The 22,922-nt window shown below is 44.2% G+C and overlaps 1 pseudogene across 1 annotated transcript in view; it reads right to left on the bottom strand.

Annotated features, from left to right (window-relative positions):
- Positions 1 to 22,922, bottom strand: part of LOC308652640 (olfactory receptor 10T2-like) — a 58,336-nt pseudogene that overhangs the window by 34,249 nt on the left and 1,165 nt on the right. The gene's annotated exons all lie outside the window — the stretch shown is intronic.

Raw genomic sequence — 22,922 nt, 5'->3', positions numbered from 1 at the left:
TTTGGGGGATCTGGCTTTGACTTTGACAGCACAGCCTCTAGGGAAGACAGGCCCGAAGGGAACAAGGAGGAAAAGGGAAAGGAGGGAGAGTGTGGGCCATACATGAGAAGATATCCAGGAGGAAAGAATATAGATGGAATCCATCACATGGAGCCAAGAGCTCCTTCTCCACCAGTGTCTGCAGCCCTCTGGGCTCTCTCCTGTCCCTTCAGTCTTACTCTCTAAGCTGGTGGAGAATGCCCCAGAAGGAGCTCTCAGCCTGATCACCAAGGCTGCAGGGACCAGCCCACTCCCCTTTCCTGTGGCTTCTCTGCTGCCACCCTTGCTGAGCATGGCACCCTCAGCATCCAGACATCTGTCTGACACTGCTTCCTCGGGCTCCTCCTTCTGCATATTCCCTACTTCTAAGAAAATGGTCTCTAAAAGACTGCCTTCTTATACAATGGCCCTTCCATACACATCAGTCATGGATCCAGTCTTCACAGGTGCCATGGCTTCTCCTCCCCCTTGGGAAGTGTATTTTGATTGCATGAGGAGGTGCTGCAAGTAGCTCTCAGACATCACCCCTTGACCTGCAAGCTGCACTTTTATCTCAGCAACACGAGCCCTGACCCTGGTGTCCTGTCCTCCTCCAGGGTTCGGGGCCAGGCGTGGAGTCCTGCTCCATCTCTGTGATCACTCCAGCCGTGATTAGAGGACTGAGGCCTGACACATTAGGCCCTTTCAGGACAGACTCTGGTCAAAGCTGCAGTGTGAGGACCCTCCTCTGCACTTCAGCTCCCTGCCACTTTGTGCCAGGTTTGTGCCAGAGAAGAGAATGATATGGCCTCATCACAGGGAGTGGAAAGTAAAGATCTGGGGTACAACCCACACCTGCCCCAAGATGGGCTCCCCTGGTTATGCATTAACAGGGGATCAGCCTCGTGGCAGGCCAGGGCTGCAATCGAAAACCAAACGGGCAAGTTTATAGCCAGCAGCCTCCCAATAAATTACCTCTCCTGCCAAAAATGTGCCCTCTCCCCTTTTTAATGTCACCTTGTCACAAAGCTGAAATGACAGGTGAGCAAACAGCAGGGATGACGAGTGAGGAACCTCTGCTCTTCAGCAGGCCCACAAAGCTCCCCTCCACCTGACCTGGGCTGCATTATCGCCTGGGAACAGTCTTTGCAGATAACGGGGAACCACCATGGTAGGCTGGCCCAGGGCCGAGGGAGACAAGAGGCTCAGGAGGAGAGAGAGAGGAAGAGGTGTCCAGGTGGCCACGGCAGAGGGGAAATACGCTTCGTTGGCCTCAGCCTCCATTGTGACCGGGTCTTCTGAGTTTCTTTCTTTATGATGTTGAGAAGCAATGGCAGGAGTACCTGTCTTTATGGGTTCTAGTGGAATCTGGGGGTGCCAAGGGTATTTGGAAAGTTTGAGCCTCCCAAGACACTTGGGCTTTAGTCACAAGCACTGAACACAAAGGGCAAGCTGAGTCCCAAGGCCACTCACATCAGGACAGGTACCTGAGGCTATGGGCCCCTTTCTAGCCTGCCACTGCCTTGTGATTCTGCAACTTGTATTTGGGGTAAAAAAGGGGAGTTCATAACCCACTTGAATCAAATGTATGGAAGATGATATGTCATGAGCTTTGTAATGTTTTGAACAACCAATAAAAAAAATAAAATTAAAAAAAAAAAGAAATTCTGGGAAGTGAGATGAGAGCAAAATATATCAAGTCCTAAAATAAAAACCCAGGCATCCATGCCAGTGCATTCTCAGGCAGAATGCACACACACAGAGATCAATACCTGTTGGTGTATCTCCCCTCCCTGTTCATTCGACTCATCTCTTTATTCTCTTCTCTCTTCCTCTCCCATTCCCTAATTCCTTTTCTCCTCCCTTGCCCAAGTATCTATTAAGTACAAACTATGAGCAAGGCTCTGTAGGAGCAGCAGAGAATACAGAGAAAGGCCAGCATGGTCCCTGCTCTGGGCAGCTAGCTCCCAGCTGAATAGGGAAGGAAACAGGTGTGAAGGGCTGCCCCTGACCCATAGGCTTTTTGTGGGAACTGGGGAAGGCAACTGTCTGGGCAGACATAACTAATGGACCCAAGGTTGGGGAAACAAAAGATGCCTTGCTCAGGGCAGAAGTACCTTGCGTTCTGAGCCAGAAACTGACTTTGGGCAGCAGCATGTGGGCAGTTGGCTGGATGAGAAGACTGGGCGCCCACTTAACGGCACAGGGAGGGAGACTGCTGCCCTCTTCTCTGGGTGGTGGCAGCCTAGTGTGTCTGAGGGTGTCAGGTAGAACATCTAAACCTTTTAAAAATTATGTTGTGATAAAACCCACATAATGTAAAACTTACTGTGTTAATTCTTTTTAGTGTACAGTTCAGTGGCATTAAGGATTTTCACATTGTTGTACAACCATTGCCATCCAGCTCCAGAACTCCTCTCATCTTGTAAAACTGAAGCTCTGCACCCATTACACAATAATTACCCACACCTCACACCCCTACCCCCAGCTTCTGGCAACTTCCATTCTACTTTCTGTGTCTATTGACTTAACTACTCTAGGTACTACCTGTAGAAGTGAACTCATGTAGAATTCACCTTTTTGTGACTGGCTTAATTCACTTAGCATAATGTTCTCAAATTTCATTCATGTTGTAGCATATGTCAGAATTTCCTTCCTTTTTGAGGAATAATATTCCATTCCAGTATAGGCATGTACTATATCTTGTTTACTTATTCATCCATCAGTGGATGCTTGGGTTGCTTCTAGTGTTGGTTCTTATGACTAATGGTGCTGAGAACGTGGATGTGCACATACCCAACACCCAGAGATTTAAACTATCTGGAAGCCCACACATTCTGACTGAGTTCGGCTCCTGTGTGGGCAGGAAATGGAGATAGAGGCTGCCAAGATCTTTGAGTACCACCCAGGGGCTTGGTCCTGAGCCATGCACAGAAACATGTGGGTGAAGAAGGAGACAGCAGAGGAGTGATGTGGCCTGATCTCTGGAGTCAAATGCTGGCTGGCCTTGCCTGTCCTCATCCCTGGTGTGAAGAAGAACAAGTCATAACCTCATGGAAATTGTGCCAGTCTTGGCCTTGGCCTGGGATCCTCAGTCTTGTTGCTCTTAACTATGGGTTCCCTGCTGCTACAGTTTGGATATTGATCATTCCCCATAGGCTCATGTGTTCAAGGGTTGGTCCCAACTTGTGGTACTATGGGAAGGTAGTAGAGCCGAGTGAGAGGAAGTCAGGTCATTGAGTGCATGCCCTTAAAGTGGATATTGAGACCCAGCCCCTTCCTGTTTCTCTGTCTTTGTTTCCTGGTCACAAATCAGGTGAGCAGCCTCCTCTGCCACATGCTTCCATCATGAAGTATTGTGCTCCCATAGGCCCAAAACAACAGGGACAAGCAGCCAAGGGCTAAAACCTCTAAAACCATGGGCCAAAATAAATCTTCCCTCCTTCAGAGTTGTTTATCTCAGGCATTTTGTCATAGCAACAGAAAGCTGACTGACACATCTGTGTTCTCATTTTGCTGGGACATCCCAGCTGACGCCTGTTGTAACAGTGCCCATTTACTCTCCTCACTGACCCTGTCTTTGGTGTTCTTCACTCAGCACCTCCATGGGTCCAAATCAGTTCAATCTGAGTGGAGTCAAAGCTTGGAACTTCAGAGATGAGATTCGGGGACAGGTACCTTGCCCTCCTCACCCATGCTCTGAAACACTAGACGTTGCCAATCTCAGCTGCCTTGCCTACAAAATGGGGACAATAAGCCATGCATGGTGGCACTCTCTGTAATCTCAGTTACTGGGGAGACTGAGGTAGGAGAATTACAAGTTCAAGATCAGCCTCAGCAACTCAGTGAGACCCTCAGCAAGTAAGCAAGACCCTGCCTCAAAATTTAAAAAATGAAAAAATTGGAATGTAACTCAGTGATAAAGCTCCCCTAGGCTCAATTTTGAGGACTGAAGGAAGAAAAAAGGGCAGGGGATAATGACCACATTCACTTCATGTGTGTTTTGTGATCACAAAATGTGCAACTCTACAAGAAAGAGAATTGCTCATTTTAAGAGATCTAAGTTCAAATCTAAGCATGGATGAGAGGAAGAAGAAGCAGGAAATGCCAAGCTTCAGGGAAAAATCCAATTTTCATACAGAGAATTTGTGGATGTGGAGAACACAGGAGAGTCACTGGCAATTTATTCTGAGCATTAATAAACAAAAATGCTGGCAATATGGATTAGCAGTAATAATAACTGCTATTGTTCAACACTTCTAAGGTTGTATGTGCATCACCTTGTCTAATCCAGTAGTTTTATGATCCTCAATTTGTAGAGAGAAAACTGGGGCTCAGAGTTTGATGCTCAAAGTAGTAAGTGTGAGAGCAGGCTGGTAATCAGGGCAGAGACAGAAGTTGTGTTCTTGACCACCATGCTTCACCTCTCTTGACTTGAGGAAAATGCTGGGTGGCCTCCTGTCACAGGAGGCATGGGAGCTGGGACATCTCTTTCATAGGAGTCACTGTCCCTGAAAATGCTTCTCCTCAATGTCTCCCACACAGCCTTCTCTGAGAACTCAGGGCTTCCCTTCCCTGAGAGATATAGTCCTTGGCACTAAAATCCAGTGGCCTAGAGACCACAGTGACAAAGCAGAAACTATCTTCCTGAAAGATAGCTGCTTCTTTGGGCTTCCTTGGGCTGAAGTCCCCATGAAAACCCAACTCTGGCCCCTTGTTCCAAAATCACATGGGCACACTTGAGATGAACCTGAATAACATGGCATATTAGCCAAGGAGGTCTTATGCCCATTGATGGAGTCAATGCGTTTCTCCCTATATTGATGGCTTTTTTCCAAACCAGGGTTGGCTGACACTATGAGCAACATTTTGGGATGTTTTAGATGCTGCCAGCTGTACATACTTGGTCCCCAGTGACAAGTGAGCCTCATCTCTGCTTCTTTTATTTGTCCAGACACCCTTACCCCCATGACTGGAACACTGAAACTCACTAGGTCTCACTTGTCCACCCCACCTGCCCATGAACCCACCATGCACTGGGCAAGCACATGACCTGATGGTGGGGTTGAGAGGGCCTCCAGGTCCCAATCCTTTGTTATACTCCCTGCACCACCATTATCATTAGCTTTAGGTGACTGGTGGGTACTGGAGCAGGTGCCTTATAAAGTTAGTCAAATAGTGATGGCCTCCACCCTCCTGAACACAGAATTTACCATAGAAAAACACAGAGGAAACACAGAATACCCACACTCAAGGGCAGATGTGCAAGGGTTTGTAACAATTTATTTAAAGCAATGAGGCAAGTGTGAAGAATGGGGTTGGGGGGATAGAAAGAGAGAGAGATGAGTATTCCACAGGATGGTCCCTGGAGGGTGGGGGGGGCATTGGCTCCTTGGGGATGCACAGAAGAGAGCCTTTCTATGCAGGGTTGTTGCTCAGCCTGGGAGCTTTCACTCATTAGGCTGCCCCGAGGGTCCTTTTTCTTTACTTGGTTACAGTTGTCTGAGTCAGGAGAGATGAAAATCCTGGATGTGTCCCCCGCATCCCGCAATGATATTATGCTTTGGCTTTGAAGGCTTTTTTCATCTCGAATGCAAGGTAGTAAATAAAGCTGTGACTGCCTGGTGTATGTTTCCTTTGCTTCTCTCTGTCGGCTCAAGTGTGCTGTGTGCTGTGTACCTTTGCACGAGAGCTGTGGATGCCTGTAGCTTCATTCTTTCTTTCATTCATTCATCTAGTCGTCATTCAACAAAAATTATAGTGAGCTGCTTCCTTCTGTAGTATGTGAGCAATCAGCATTCTCTGCCCAGAGGCATATTAAATATTTTCCTGAAACACTCTGTACTTCCCTCTCTTACTCAGGAAGGGTTTTTTTTTTTTTTTTTTTTGATACTGGAGATGAAACTCAGGGTTGCTTAACTACTGAGCCTTATCCCCAGCCCCTTTAATATTTTAAATAATTTTCAGACAGGCTTTGCTAAGTTGCTTAGGATCTTGTTTAGTTGCTGAGGCTGGCCTTGAACTTGTGATCCTCTTGCCTCAGCCTCCTGAGCCTCTAGGACTCCAGGTGTGTACCAAAGTGCCCAGCTCATATTCCAAGCTTTCTTCCCTTCTTACTTTTCTTTTCTTCTAAGACATCTGGGTTAAACCACTCAACTCCTTTGACACTTGCCCAGAAAATTCAACTAAAAAAATTCCCAAACAGTGGAGATAATAAAGGATAAAATGGGGATAATAGGCTATGGGAAGGATAGTTAGGACTCTTTCTACTTCTGCTAAACTCTTAGAGCTCTACTGATTTCCCCAGAAAATAAAAAAAGAAGTTAAAATAAATGTTTTTCAAGTTGTATTTTATGATGTATTACTAAAAAGTTATTCCTGCTTCTCTTTTTAAGTTCAGTTATAGAGTATGAGTTTACTTTGGGGCATCAAGTGACTCCTCATTTCTCTGGGACTGTATTTTTGTGGTCACTCTTGTCCTCCTAGGTCTTTGTTTTGCCTGGGGCCCTCTGTGCCCATTCCAATGCTGGGAATTTGGGGCTGGGGGGCAGGGAGGCACTTTCTGAATATGGGGTAAGAATCCAAACACTTTCTGCTAATCTCAGGGCTTGGTGAAACTCTTTGCTCAGACTTTATTGCCAGTGGGAATTGATGGTTTGTGTTTGCTCTTCAAATAAAGCAACCTTGGAGGTAGAAAAGGGCATTTTCTGTGAGCTGCTGACTTCTGAAATCTTGAGCCCTCTTCCTTATCAGGCCTGTTTATTACAGGTTTCATAAATGTTTTATGAGAGACTGGTGAGGCACTGCTGACTAGGGGTGGTGGCAGCTGTCTCCAACTTTCCACATTGTTGACAAGATCAAAGGACAGATTTACCACCTGATAAGATGGGCTGGATAAGATAGGGCAGATCCCAAACTGACTTCTTGCCTCCATGCACTTAGGCAAACAAAATTGGCTAAATGTGCTGCGTTTTCCCTCCCTCACTGGGGATCTTTTGTCATTTGTAGAACCAACTGAACCTTCCCAGCAATTCTGGCTTCCAGAATTCTGGCTAATTCTTCATATCAACAGTTTTAGATTTTTTAAAATGTACATTTTAAAGATATAAAAGTTTTTGTCTTTCATGATGATAAAGAGATAAAGATTTTAGAGTTAAAAAATATCTGAGCACTTCTCTCCCACTCTGTTCAGACAAATGACACCAGTTTTAAAGTATGTGCAACGAGAAAAAGGAAAAACGAGTGCATGAAAATAATTTATGGCCAAATAAATCATCTCTAGAACATTTATATTTTCAGGTAGAGAAATTGTATTGACTTTATTTCCACCCATTGTTGACTTTTTACTACAATTGCCTTAACAATCTTTGACAATATTCTTTTAATTTGACTCATTATTATTGAACATCGGAAACTTCCTTTGGTCACCAGAAAGCAAAGCTCTTTAAAAAAAAATTTTTTTTTTTTTTTTTTTTTTTTTTTTTTAAGAAACAAAGGGAAAGATTCTCTCCTGAGTTAAAAGAAGTTTCCAGAAATGCCTCACTTTGCCCATGCTCTCTGGAACTCACCTGAGTTCTGGAACTCACCTTACTACCTGCTGGGATTGCACAAATTGGAGGACCCTGAGGCATCTGCCTATTTCAGGAATGACTTTGAGAACATCAGGAATGTTCTCAGATGGTAATGCAGACATCCAGGTTACTCAGGACAGCTGTTTTGCCCTCAGCAAAACATTAAGGGTCTACTTCATGATCTACATTGTCCTAGAAAGATTGCATAACAGACACTTTTGAAGACCTGTAAAACAGCTCTTCTTACCTTGGAGTTGTTTCCTACACTCAAAGATTGCTTCTCCCCATTATAAGCATCTCCCTTATTCCTTGAGTTCCCTGATTTTTCTCCACTCTCTTCTGTCCCCTACTCCACTCAGCAGGACCTACTCCTTCCCCTCCACTTATCTCATTTTAAGATGCACTTGTTCTATGTCCTCAGGCCTCTTGGAAAGCCAGTTGAAAAACTAGTCCCCATGAATGGGGGGATGAGGATAACACTCATTCATTATACACAGTCCCTCTCCCAAATTTCCTGTTTTGCAGGGTGTTGAATGGTAGTGGTGGCATTTTAGCCATTAGTCAGGGATTATGCCATGTGCTCCCTACTGGGAATAATCAGGACTCTTATGTGTGAAACACACTTGTCCTTCTAGCTATGTGTTTGATCTCATGCTCCAGCACCTGGATCCAGGCACAGATGCACAGATAGTGGTGCTCTGGACTTAGAAATGGGCCCCTTTCCCAGTTCTAGGCATGGATCGAGGGCCTGGGCTTCATCTTCTAACTTGCATTTAGAGGACAAAAGCATGCTCTCTTTAGGGGACAAAAACCCTGTGTGGGGTTGTCCTAAGGACTTACGGACCAGTCTTGGACAGGATCAGGTTTGGATACTTTCATAGAGGAAAAGAGACTTGGAAAAGTCTTGAGAAAAAAAAAATGAAAAAGTGTTTTGTAAAGACTCGTGTGAAAGTTCAGAGCAAGCAATGTATGCCTGGAAGGTAGATTTAATTCATAATCATGGGGCAACCTCTTCCTCAAGCCCTCATTTAAATTAATCCTCAAAATATTCCCACTGGGGCCCAGCCCCTCTACTCTAGTCCATGTAGCTAAGGGAGACCCTCAAAGATAGCACTGGGGGCACCTCATCTGCTTGGCAGCACAGGCAAGGTGTGTAAAAGATAGTATAGATCTGTTTAAAATTCAGGTTCCAGAACCACAATAAGTTGGAGTGGTCCGAGAGTGTGCATTTGGTCTGGATTTTCCAGATGGTTCAGATATAGGACACTGACTTACACCTTGGAAATGCTGAACTGGTAGAATGAACAACTGGGATCGGGGGTGGGGGCACTTCCTAGTCCCCTGTCTGCCTCTAGTCTGCAACCTGACTTTGGACAGTCACCTTGTCTTGATGGGTTATAAAATACACAAGGCATACATAGCCCTATTCCTCCAACTCCAATGCCAACTTCAAAATGCAGGCTGTATATACTAGTGTTTAATTATTTTGTTCTATTCAGAGCTGGGGTGCACCAGAGCTCTGGGAAGGAATTGTATCCATAGGGAGCCATCCTTGCCCTGGAACACACCCTGGTCTTAGTAAGTCAGGAAACATCAAAGATTTTGACTTGTGTTCTAGATAGAGAAAAACTGAGACTGACTCCACTTCAAGGGCATTGGAGAAAATTGCTAGGCCGGATCAGAATTTTAGTGGATTTGAAAGACATAGAGCTCCTTAAATGATGTCCTTGATTCGTTTCAGGAGTGTTGAACTCAGAAACACAATATTGCTCCTGAGGTACCTTCAGTGTGGCTGCACAGCTGGACAGAGCTGTTCCAGGAGGCAGATTTCTCACGGCAAATGCTCCTTTCTCTTTCTCCCTGAAAAGGGTAGTCAATAGTTTCCTGTAAGGACCCCTGGGGTGTTGCCCACTCAGGTAGAAATCTGGTGGCACATGGTGTAGGTGGCCCAGTACCTTTTCCTATGGAAAGGCCACCAAAGGCCTTCCAGACCTGTCCCAGCCATAAGGAAGCTGGCCCTCAGGTGGGGTGCTGTGGCTGCTGATCCGTGGAGCGTATTCCAGTTCAGTCCTCACGGGTGCTGCATATGGTCTAATCCGTGGAGGCTGGGTTTGGGATTGGGGCTGGCAGAGGAGTGTGCTGAAGAAGGCCATGAAATGGAATTTTATTATCTGTGGAATTGTTTCCGAAACATTATCAGCTCAGATTATTGGCCACAAATTTTCATCCGAAATCAGAGAGTAATAGGCTTTTACAGTGCAGTAAAAGCATATTAGCTGGTCCTGTGGTTGTTCTCACCTCCCATTTACTCCACTGTTTTATCAATATTGCCATAATTTGACACTTGTGAATAGAGGAAGATTGTAAAGTGTCCATAGATCCTGTAAACCGTACTAAATAGAGATTAGTATTACTACTAAGTGTAAACCCTAGTAAAAGATAATTAAGTTGATGGATATGGCTGTAAATCTCCCTTTTATCAAGTGCTTGCTCTCGTGCGAGCAGTCTCTAGCCTTATTATTTTACAGCATCATTAATGCCCTGGCAGTATCAGCATCTTAAGTGGATGCTGCTGTCTGCTGAATGGGGAGACAATAAGATGTGCCAGTTGGCCACAAAAATCTGCAAAGGGTCTCACTTCCCTTCCTTCTGTTTTACCGGTGGTGCATGGCCATGATGAGTGTGTACTCTGGGGTGGCCAGGTGTCCAGGAGCAGGTACAGGTCACCCAACAGTGTCCCCCAGAACATGGTCCATTCTTATCCCCAGCTTTCTTATAGGGAGCTCTGGGTGCCCGAAGGTTGCCATTTCTGGTGATCTTGTATGTGTCACCTTTCTAGATATCCCTGTGGTGCTCTGCTTTCTGTAGAGACTGTTTTGCTGTCACCCAATAGTGCTGCTTCTGCAGAAAGTAAAACTGTTAAGCCATAATTCAACGGAGGCAGTGGAACACAGACATAGTCTTCAGAGGTGGTTGCTGTCAGTGCCTCACTAAAAGGGGGCATCCCGGGATGGCAGCCTGTGTCTGAATGGCCCAATCCTAGCAAAGAGGTCCTTCTCACACACAGGTCAGTAGGAGCATTTTCTGCCCTTGATAAGGGTGGGTATTGCTTAGCAGTGGGGCAGTGGAGCTGTGGGGGCTGTCCCTCTCTGAGGATACATCTTTGGGGCTGCATGATATGGAATTGCTGGTGCAGGGCTCCTATCCCCAAACCTACCCTTCCTACATGTCCAAGCATTGGCCAAGGGCCACATGTCCACAGAGAGCCAAGGAGTGCCATCTCTGGTCTTGGAACTGACTTCTAGACAGGGGCAGAGCTTGTAAACATTGAGTCCATGTGTCTGCCCCAAACTGGCTCATCCTCCATCATATCTCTTTTCTCTAGAGCCACTGGGAGAAGTAACATCTGCTACTTGCTGCCAATCCATTTTTCTTGCATGACAGTTGGCAAACAGATGCACGGCCTAAGAGCAGGCAGGAGGTCATTGTGTCTCTGGACTTACCCTGGGCCTAGCTAAGGTCACCCACCCTTGAGGCTTCAGATGCCACCAAAGTCAGAGGGTAGTTTCTTTCCCAACCTCCAAGAGGCCCAATTTAGCCTCGAGAAGGGATTTATTTAGATGAATTCAACGCCAGTTGCCAGTACCCCATTATTTATGGAATACAAGGCCTGGAGGCGAATGTTCTTACTCATACATGCTCCTGACCTTGACTAAGACCTTGAGTTGGGCCTCTGGGTAACTAGGCTCCGAGCCTTCGGGCTGGCCTGGTTGATGAGGCCAAGTTCTCAGGCTGCTGGGTGAGCCACGCTCTTTGGCTGGCCTTGACTAGAGACTGGAACATGGAGAACAAGGAAATAGCCTCACAGAGGAGTCATCTGGGAGAGACAGGATTTGGCTCCAGCAGATAAATACACTCCCCCGACCTTTTATTGCCCGAAGCTGAGCGATATGTACTTGGGTTGGAATTAGCAGGCTGAAAGTTCAAGTGATAAGCAGCTTCTCGGGGCACGCGGATCAGAAGTGCCAGCGCAGGGGCTTGTTGGGAGGCCCTGGTTGGGGCTTGTCACCTTTTGAACTTTCAAACTGCTTGGCAGGCTCAGGGCCCAATTCTGTGGCCTGTTTCACCATCTCCAGCAGCGGGAGAGTGAGCAGAGGAGAGGCCTAGCCAGCCCCTCTCTTCCACCTCAGTGCACCAGGGTGGTGTCATTTGGGATCCTCATTTCAAGCCAAGCTGGGCCACTAAAGAGGAGGATAGGGTCCTGTTGTGTGCTGAACCTCAGGGCCCCAGAGCCTTTCTGTGCCCTTATTCCTGCCTGTAGGGAACGTATCGTTTAACAGAAGAATTGTGAATCGTGCTCTGTTGATGGAAGTCACGGGAGGAAATTAATCTCAGGACAATGTCATTTGGAGCACTTGCAATTGTATGCTGTGGTTGTTAAAAATGTGCTTCTTGGGCCCTCTCCCAGGTCTACCAAGTTGGGGGAGTGTGTAGAAAAATTTACACACTCATGGTGGGAGCTATTGGCCTGAGACCTGACCCTCTTGTGTGGAAATCAAGAGCTCTAGTCTTGAAAGTGTAAAACCCCACTGTCTTACACGGTGCAGAATCTACCAACTCCTTCTACTAGCATTTATTAAGAACACCTGTGGACCAAGCGCTCTCAGGGCTCCCAGGACGCAGCTGTGAGTGTCCCAGGCTTTGCCCACCTGGAGGCCCGCAGGAAGTGGAGGAGATAGACAAGTGGGGCCTGGTGTGCATAATGCCCAGAGGGCCCTCAGGGCCATAGGGGGCACTGGGCACAGCCCAGCTCCCTCTGATCCTGTGTCGAGTGTGTACACGCGCATGCTCGTGGGTTGGAGATGCATGTACCCACAGACCCATCAGTTTTGTTCCAGACCAGGTCATGATGCTCCTGACTTCCTGGGCTTTCACCTTGGAATTTTTTTACCTAGGAAAATTCTGCCCCCGAAGGAAAAAATATCTGAAAAACTTTTTATTTTTCATCAGGAATATATTTTAAAGTAAATGACAATATGCCACATTTGCTATGTTCCTTAAAAGGGTCACCTTTGATTCTATTCCAAAAAGAAAGAACAAAGAAAATTGAGAAAAGGAAAATTATAACAATCATGAACAAAATCTCCCGTGCTGTAGCCCAAGTCAAACCCTCAAAATGATGCGGGCTGAGGCCAACTGTAAAACGCTCTCAGTTGCTTAAGCTAATAAACTCGACTATCTTGAAGAGCAAACACCGTATTGTTTTGCCAACTATTAGATTTTTACTACTCTCCAATAAAGTGAGCACTTTATTCCTTTCAAATAATATTCCACTCATTGTTTCCTGAAGATTAGCAATTGAAAGAGATGTCAACAGTTTTCACTCTTTAAATTAAGTATAATAGGCTTTTATAGCACAGTATAAAGATATCAAGGAGAAAAGCTGCAATCACAACCGGTTGATTTTTCTTTTATCTGTCACTACAGCCCCAATTTGACACTTGTGAGCAGAGGAAGCTTGTAAAGGGCCGGCAGACCCCATAAATCTGGTAACACTTAGATTAGTCTTACAGCTTATTTTAGGCACCGTAAAGCGATCATTTAATTAACTAATGGGGTTGTAAGCACAGAGGTTTATCTAATTAGTGTTCTTCTCCTTCCCTCCTGGTAATTTCAGCTCGGTGTTTACATATTAGTGCCAGTCTGATCCAGGACCAGGAGCATCTGCACGGGAGTCCCCAGGCCTCCGCCTCTGCTTCTGTTCAGGGTTTTCCTGTGGCGGTGTGACATTGCCATTCCCAGAGGGAAGTAGGTCATTTTATTGCAGCTCTTTTTGAATAGTTTCACAGAAGCTGTGGACACCTCCTCTTCAGGCATTTCATACATTGTCCACGAACATTTTTACACTGTAGGTGCCAGTGCTGTCATGCATGGGTGCACACATGTGTGTGAATGTACCCATGTGGTGTGTGCTTGTCCGTCAGTGTGATGGTGGATCCCAGAGGGAGCTATCACTCTGGGTGGTGGCTTCACTTCTGTGTGGATGGACCCACTTTTCAAGTTTTGGGGGAGCTGTGTGCACAGCTCACCTCCCACAGAGTGGGTGCACACTGGATGGAGGGTCCGGAGCTTTCTCACAGCTCCGTTCCCTTAGGGCGAAATCCCCACACCCTCCATCTGGCTTATTTCACTCTGCCTCACAGGGCTCTCCTCTTTTCTTCAGGGACCCAGGAGACCAAGGAGTCTGGAGGGGCTTGAAGCTCTGGGGCTTGAAGACCACTGAAGGGGCCACCCCTGAACTTCCAGAGGGTGAGCTGGATGATAGGATTGGGTTTACTGGGCGCAGTGCTGCTCAGAGAACAGTCTGGAATGAATGAAAGCCCTCTTGTGGCCGAGTTACTCCCTAGAAGGTCATTGCTGGGTTATTGGTCAGGGGACTATGGTGGGTAACACAATCTGAGGACAGGTTCTTCTCCAGGGTCCAATATCAAAGGATGCTTTCACCACCGTTTGAGTCAAAAGGCACTATCCAAATTTGAGTTTTGGTGACTCCCAGTCTCACCCCAGCAGCTCTCAGCTTTGTGGATCCAGCTTCCCAGCAAGGGGAGGCCAGGGGATCCCAAGAGGAGCCCAGCCAGCAGAGGGCAGAGAGGAGTTGTTGCAGGCTGGTGGGATTTTGTGCCCACCCTTCCAAAAAGCCTCTCCATTGTTTCTGCTTCAGTTTGGAATGGCCATCCCATTTGAGAGCTTTTCCATGTTCACTCAAAAAATGTTTCTGAAAATTTGTAAAACTAAGGTTTTAACTGATAAAATAATATAACAAAATTTACCATTTTAACTGCTTTTATGTGTGCAGTGTGCATTAAATACACTCACATTATTGTGTAACCATCACCAAATCAGTCTCCAGAACACTTCATCTTGCAAAACCGAAACTGCCTGTTCTCTTTAAACATTAACTCTCCTTCCCCCTCCCACTAGTTCGTGGCAACCACCACCCAACTCTTTGCTTCTCTAAGTCTGACCTCATTTAACTGGAATTATACGGTAATTTCCTCCTCCCACCCCCCATCTGGCTTATTTCACTTAGCACAATGTCTTCAAGATTCATCCATGTTGTAGAAGGGGTCAGAATTTCCTTCCCTTTACAGGCTGAACCCTAGACCATTGTTGTAGATACTGCATTTTGTTTATCTGTTGATGGACATGGGTTGATTCTGCCTTTAGCTACTGTGAATGGCGCTGTTATGGACATGAGTAATAGGACTGCAGTAATTCTTCCTTATCTGCAGGGTGTACATTCCAAGGCTCCCTGTGAATGCCTGAAACAGGACCCTGTATGTCACTTGAACACAAGCCCTGTGGTACCATAACACTTGATATCCAAGGTGGATACTAAATGAGTGACAGGATTAACAGGAAGGTAGCTTACACAGTGTAAATACACTGGAAAAAGGGATGATTTACACAGGATCTGGACAGGAATGGAGCAGGATGGCCCAAGTTATCATGCTGGCTCCAGATACCCAGATGGCTCCCAATTTAAAACTTATAACTCATTAATTTCTGGAATTTTCCAATTAATATTTTCAGATCATAATTAACCACACAAAAACTGTGGTTAAGTCCTTTCTTTCACTTTTTGGGGTATATATTGAGAAATGGAATTGCTGGATCATGTGGTAATTCCATGTTTAATTTTTTTGAGAAAGTACTATTTTTCCTAGTAGCTGCACCATTTTACATTTCCACCAGCTATACACAAAGCTTTTTTCCATATTTCTCTTCAATACTAATCATTTCCTTCCTTCCTTCCTTCCTTCCTTCCTTCCTTCCTTCCTTCCTTCCTTCCTTCCTTCCTTCCTTCCTTCTTCCCTCCCTCCTTCCTTCCTTCCTTCCTTCCTTCTTTCCTTCCTTCCTTCCTTTCTTTCTTTTCTTTTCTTTTCTTTTTTGCTTTAAAATAATAACCATCCTAAAAGCTCTGAACTGTGAGGTGGTATGTCATGGTTTTGATTTGCACTGGGAAATGAGTAACTTTCATTTTCATTATTTAGAGGATATTTTGTTGGTTTCTGTAATGAAATCCATGTAGCTAATGCCTTACATATTTAACACAGTGTGTTAACTCCTGGAAAAAATAAAATTAACATTTTTAGACCAATATGACTGTTAATTTCTTCACAAGGCCAACTCAACATGGTAAACTGGAATACTTTTATGAAGTTGAAAAAAGAGCTAAAGTTTCCAAACATTCAAATTATATATATGTGTGTATATATATTTATATAAAATATATTACATACAGATATATGAATATATTAACCTATTTATCAGTAGCAGCAACAGCTTTTTAGGTTCTGCAGTCATCTGATAGAGACATCCATTATATTCCATTAAAAAAAGGGAGGAAAATGGTTAAAACAAAAACAAAAACAAAAACAATAAAACAAAACCAAAACCAAAACCAAACTTAAGAAAACAGCAAAGTTCTATTACTTTTGTGAAATCTGGCACTATATTTTTAATTAACTTCCAATCTTCATCTGAAAATAAAACATTCTAGAGCAACATCATTAAAACCAGCTGTGATAAAACATAGTCACTACTATGTATCATAAAGCAGGTACAAAAGATTTGACATTCATAATGTAAATTGTACAATACAATTAAAAGGCATTACTGGGGGCAGAGCACTTTCCCAGCATGTGTGAGGCACTGGGTTCGATCCTTAGCACCACATAAAAACAAACCCATGAATAAAGGCATTCTATCCATCTACAACTACATTTTTTTTTAAAAGCCATTATTGGAGACTGGATTCTACTTTTCTAGCAGAGGGACCAAAGGTTAGTATGACATAGGTCTGTAAAAAAATGTACTTCCTTAGATAGGATTTCCTTTCATTAGTGGCGCAGTTCTAGATACTCACTCTCTTCATGAACATCAGCTAAAAACAGTTAAAAAAAAAAAAAAAAGGCCAGGGGGAAAAACCCAAACCAAAAAACAAAACAACTGTCATTCTAACAAGTGAGATGGAATCTCAGTGTAGTTTTGATTGGCATTTCTCTAATTGCTAATGATGAAAATTTTTTTTCCTGTACTGTTGGCCATTTGTATCTCTTCTTTTGAGAAGTGTCTGTTTAATTCATTTGCCCAACTATTAATTGGGTTATTTGGTTTTTTTGTGTTAAATTGTTTGAGTTCTCCACGTAGCCTCAGTATTTAATCCTCTGTCAGAAGAGTAGCTGGCCGATTTTCTCCGATTCTGTAGGGTCTCTCTTCACATTCTTAATTGTTTTTTTCTGTTCTGCAGAAGCTTTTAGATTTGATGTCATCCCACTTATGAATTCAGCATTATTTCCTGAGCTTTAGGGATCCTACTGAGAAAGTCGCTGCCTGTGTCTGTATGTTGGAGTGTTGACTGTGTTTTTTCTAGAGTTGCATAGTCTCTGGTCTAATTCCTAGGTCTTTGATCCATTTTCAGTGGGCTTGTGTGCAAGTGAGAGATAAGGATCTAGTCTCATTCTTCTACTTATGGATACACAGTTTCCCCAGAAAAAGCTGTCTTTTCTACAGGGTATGTTTTTGGTGACTTTGTCAATGATCAGATGACTGTAGATGTGTGGGTTTGTCACTGTGTCTTCGACTCTGTACCATTGGTCCATGTGTCAGTTTCTATGACAGTGCCATGCAGTTTCTGTTACCATAGCTCTGTAGTATGATTTGAATATCAGATATTGTGATCCCTCTAGCATTGCTTTTTTGGTTTAAAATTTCTTTGGTAGGGTCTTTTATTCTTCCAAATTAATTTTAGGACTTTTTTTTTTGTCTAGTTATGTTAAAAAATGCCATTGATATTTTGATGGGGATTTGCATTGTGTTTGTATATTGCTTTGGGTAGTATCATCTGGGAAGTGGGTAACTTTAAAAATTATCCAGGAGGTGCCAGAAAGCACTGAAGGGAGAACCACTGAGTTAACTGAGCATGTATTCTGTGTCAGGCACTAACTACCTAATGTATGTTTACTCAGTTGCTCCCAATGAAAGCTCAGTGAAGTAAGAAGCATTCTCTTTCCTTCAGATGAGAAAATTAAGTCACAAAGTGAAGATATGTCAGCTGGTTTGTGGAGCCAACGTTCAAGTGCAGATGGGGACCCAGAAGTACAGCTCCCACAGCCCTGGCTTACATGTTCTTCCCTAGGGGGCACTTCTACCTCAGGAGGAGAAAGTGTTAAGGGACACCAGGTAACAACAAATCTCCCAGGGTTCATGTGGTCCTGAAATGGTATCAAAATGCAATCTTTACTCTCATTCTTGGACATTTTTTCACATTACATTTTTAGTAAGGTTTAATAAATAAGGGTTATTTAATTCTAACTAGTCATAGATATTTCCATTTAAACTAACAGTTTAATAGTTATTTTATTATAATTAAAAACCTTGAGCCTATGTATTTTTCTAGGGAAGGGAATAATCTAGAATTCATTTCATTTATATCTCGAGTAACAGTCTAGCACAGGGCTCTGTTAGAATTTGAGTGTAGCAATAGTGCCATCTTGTGGAAAATTAAAGTGTGGCAGTTTATGCCAATGAGAATTAATCCTAAAATTAGGATTAAGAATTTATCCATTTCTGGTCATGGGCAGGTGAAGTCATGTTCTATCTAAAGCATTTCATTCCTCTGTACATTCTGTGTCCTCTGTTACCCCAGGGATATGACCGTAGAGACAGAGGCCACAGCACGCACAGTTCCTGTTCCTGTTGTCACTTGTAGACTCTCCTGCTCAGAGGTTATGGCAGGAGCCATGGGCTTTGGTAGAAGGGTGATTTACTACCCATCCTCCCACTCCTTTCCTTCCTTCTCTTTCTCCTCCTCCTTCTTTTTCTTCATAACTGCTTTATTGATATATAATTCCCATGCCATAGACTTTATTTATTTAAAATATGTAAGTGGGGTTTAGTTAGTATAATCCAGAGTTGTGCAGCCATCATCATAATTGATTTTAGAATATTCTCATCACCCCCAAAGAAAGTAGATACTCTTTAGCTACCACCCCTCAAGCTTTCCATCTCTCCAAGGTCCTGCCAACATACCATTCTATTTTGGGCCTCTACGGATTTGCCAATTGTGCACTTTTCATTTAAAGATAGGAACTCTCTCATCTGTTCTCTGCTGTGCTCCTGTGCTCCAAACAGTGGTTGCCATACCAGAGGTGCTTGGTCTGTATTTGCTGAGTAAGTGAAAAATTGCATTATAGGAATTAGGACAGAGAATGCTGGGGTGATCAAGGTTGGGGAAGAGGTGGGACCAAAATGGAGATGGAATCAAAGGAAAGAAGTAAAGGTGGTGCTGGTCTTGTTTACCAGGATGTCTTCGGTGCTTCTGGAGCCTGATGTAGATGACACTCAGTAAGTGTTACAGTCATAAGTTAGTGAACGTAAGAATCACATCAGGGAGTAAGAGACAAAAAGAATAGCAAAGCAGAAATATTCTCCAGAACTGAAAGACACCTGCAATCTCAATAAATTTCCACCACAGTTCACAGAAAGTGGCCGGGACCTGCTGCAAAGCTTAGCTCGCTGAAGTGAACTGGCTACATGGTCAGTGTTTTCTCCTGGTCATGGAGTTATCCTTTTATCTCTGCCTCTTTTCTATCCCTGAGAGCAGGAACATCTTTTCTCTCTTTCTCTTAAAGACCATAGCCCCAGGCTCCTTCCTTTTAGGTTTTGGGACACTGCTTGATCTTCTCTCCCACCTATTCCAGATTCCTAAGAGCCTTCCAAGAGGGATACCCAAAGATATGGAGAGAACACTGGGAAGAAAATGGACACTAGAGTTCAAACCCCTCAAAAAGCAAACATCCCAAAGTGAGTCCAACCTACCACTTGAAGCTTGGCCAAGACACCCAGCCCTTTTTGTTTTGCTTGTACGCAGTGTTACAATCTCTTACTACCCAAGGTCTCACTTGAAAACGCCTGCACCTAGGGACTTAGGGACAGGCTTTTCCCTGCCAATATAAAGCAGTGGCAGAGGGAGGGGGGATTTTCCAAGGAGATGAGAGAGGGAGGAGGGAGGCCAGAAGACCACAGCATCAGAGGGGTAGGAAGAGTCCACAGCATCAGAGAAGAGTCAAGAAAGATGAGGATGCATCGGCGGCTTTGGGAAACGGAGGCCTTTTCCCATTCCCATGGAGGAGGGGTGGAAGGATGATAGCAGTAGGTTAAGGAGGGAATGGGAGATGAGGAAAGGGAGCAAATGCGTATGGATTTCAAAGGGTAATCCACTGATGGGAACACATGGAAGGGAGTGGAGAGATGGTTCAGGAGCAGTGCTCACAAATCTGGAACAGCTGGGTGGACAGCTGGGTGAACAGAGAGCTCTGCAGGGTTGGTGTGTGCTGGTGGGGGAGGGGGAACTTGCTCTTCCATTAGGAAAGAGCTGTTTCGTTATTCAGTGGATGGCCACTGTCTAGTCAATATCATGATTTGCTGGACCTGGTGATACCAGTGGTGGCTTCTGCCTCATAGTCATTTGATACCTCATGGGCAGGTATTCAGTGTCTACTGGGCATTTCAGAATTGAGGTGGCCTTTTTTTCTTTCTTTTTTTTTTTTTTTTTTTTTTGCATTGCTGAGGATGGAACCTGGAGTGTCATACATGCTAGGTAAGTTCCCTATTTCTGAGTCACACCCCCAGACCAGGGACACCTGCAAAGCTCTTGAATGGCAGCTATTTCACCGCCTCTGGAGCCATGGCTTTCCCTACAACACTAAGGGACCCAGGGCAGCAGCTCTCCTCTTGCAGCCACACGTCATCCTTTTCCATCATGGAGACTCCAGCACGTAGACTCTGTGGATTATACAGCACATGGTAGAGGGTGGAGTGCTACTTGCACCCTGGCCTGTTGTGGCAGAGTCCAAGCCTACGCTGAGCCCTACTCAAATCTTTCTGAGTCGCCCAATAAATAGGTCAGGGCAAGCCCCCAAGTGTGGTATGTGTTGTCTCTTCCACCCAAGAAGGCTTGTTAACTGCTGAGCCTCTTCCCTCTATTGGAGGAGATGGCCCAGCACACCCATGTCCAGCAAACTCTGAAAATATTCACCAATGTGACACCATTCTGAGTTTTTTTAGAGTTTATCTTGTACCCTGTGGCATAGTTTTGTCTAATCAGGGGTTCCAGAGTACCTGGCACTTCCTGGTCCCTAATCTAGTGAATATGATGTCATGCGTGTACTGGAGCAGTGCGGCGTTCTGTGGATGGTCCACTTGGTCAAGTTCTCTTCAGACTACATGTTGATTCAGACAGTAGAGAATTAGCCTAACCTGGCTTGGGCTGCCTGTGGATGCTGCTGCCTATTCCTCATGAAAGTAGCCGCTTCCTATCCTCCTCCTTCTGGGGACTGAAAAGAATGTATTCTCCAGACCGAAAGCCATGTGTCAATTTTTTTGAGTAAACTTATCACATCTAGTATATCAGCTGCAATTGAATCCATCATGGGGTTACATTTACTACAGGCCTAAATGATCCTTCTGATTTTTGCACTGGCAATCAGAGGTTGGATTGCTATGCAGTCGGGTGCAGAGATGTGATCGAACACCTGCAAAGTGTGCAACTGTAACGTGTTGCCATGAATTTAGCAGCTTAAAAGAACACACATTTATGATCAAAAGTCCAGGTACAGTGTGACTCAGCCAGGGTTTCTACTTTGTCTCATGAGGATGAAATAAAAACTTTGGGAGGGCTGTGTTCCTTTCTGGAGACTTTGGGAATAATCTGCTTCCAAGCACCTTTAGTCCCTGGCAACTGTGGAACTGAGGTCCCTATTTCCTCATTGGCTGTCAGCCAGGAGCCTATCTTTGCTGTTAGAGGCTGTCGGGATCCCTTCCAGTGCTTTCCATGTGGCCCCCTCTGGCAACGGGAGTGAGGTTGGGGCAAAGGTCAAGACCACCCCATGCTTTCAAAGCTTTCTGACTTTCTTTTTCCTTTTCTGCCTCATTACTCTGACTCAAGCCAAAAAAATTCTTTGCTTCATTTAACATTTCCTGTGCTTAGATGGTGCCCACAGAAGTAATCTAGGATCATCTTTCTAGGATCACATTTATTTCAAGTCTGTAACTTTATTACATCAAAAAGTTCTTTGTCATGTAATGCTGCATACTCATAAGATACAAGGATTTGGGTTTGGGCATATTTGGAAGCTCATTATTCTGTTTATCACAAAGCATAATGATTTTCTCTGTTTATTTGTCTCAGAGAAGAGAATATATTACAGCAGAAAGAAGGAAAAATGATTGTTTCCCTGACTTTGAGTTTCAGGTTCTCGTCTTTGATGGAGGATTCCTATACTTTGGCAACACAATACAGTTTGGAGTTTGCAGGTGTTTCTGTTCCCATGTTACTTCCACTTCAAGAGAAGAGATGTTTCCAAATTTAGGGAGAGCAAATCGAAAAGGAAAAAAAGAAAAAAATCATGCACAGATGCAGTGGCAGTCCCAAGAAAGAGACTCCCTGGTTCTTGACCCCCACCCCGCCAGGCTGATCACTGTTTTGGGAAGGGATGTGAGAAACTCCAGGTAACTTTGGGTTCCGTATGCATCCTTCCCCTGGGAGAAAACCTTGGAGAAGAAACAGTGGCCAAGTGTCTACATTTGAGCAGACAGACCCATGTGGTCTCATGAAACATTTGTCTCTGTAAGAGCAAAATAATTCAAGAAGGCCAGAAAGTGATGCAGAAGTAGCTGAGAGAGCAAATGGAGGGACCGATGGCCAAGACCCACATGGGAAAATGGACATCTTAGCACACTGCAGGGTGACCAGGTGGCTTTAACCCCGGTGACATGACTTCATATAAGGAGAGTCTTCCCTCTCAAACTTAGAAGCAACCTTATGGCCAAAAGGGCAGAAATCCTGAGCAGAGTGGGATTCTGTTTCTGCTCTTTGTGGACTGGCCACTTAAAATTGAATGTAAGTTAAATTTCAGAAAAATAAATAAAGGTACAAATATTGCATATATATTTTTTTTTAAATCTTGAAATTTTCACCTATAAAATATTTCTGGGAGAGTGAAAAGTTGAAGTTTCCTGGAAAGGAACTTTGAAATCAGGTGTGACAATGACAATTATTTTTTCCTTAACAATTGCAGGAAACTTCTTTTTTTATTGGTTATTTTTAGTAATACATGACAGAGTCCATTTTGATATAATTATGCAAGCATGGAACACATCTTATCATAATTAGAACCCTGGTCTTTAGTGTGATTCTGCAATCTGTACAATTAGAAAAATGAGAAATTATACCCAAATGATACAAATGTATGAACTGCCAAGATCATT

This window comes from Spermophilus citellus (genome assembly GCF_964194105.1).
Source record: "Spermophilus citellus genome assembly, chromosome: 1".
Classification (NCBI taxonomy): domain Eukaryota; kingdom Metazoa; phylum Chordata; class Mammalia; order Rodentia; family Sciuridae; genus Spermophilus; species Spermophilus citellus.
The sequence above is the reverse complement of the archived record's forward strand: the minus strand, read 5'-3'. Positions and strand labels throughout refer to the sequence as shown.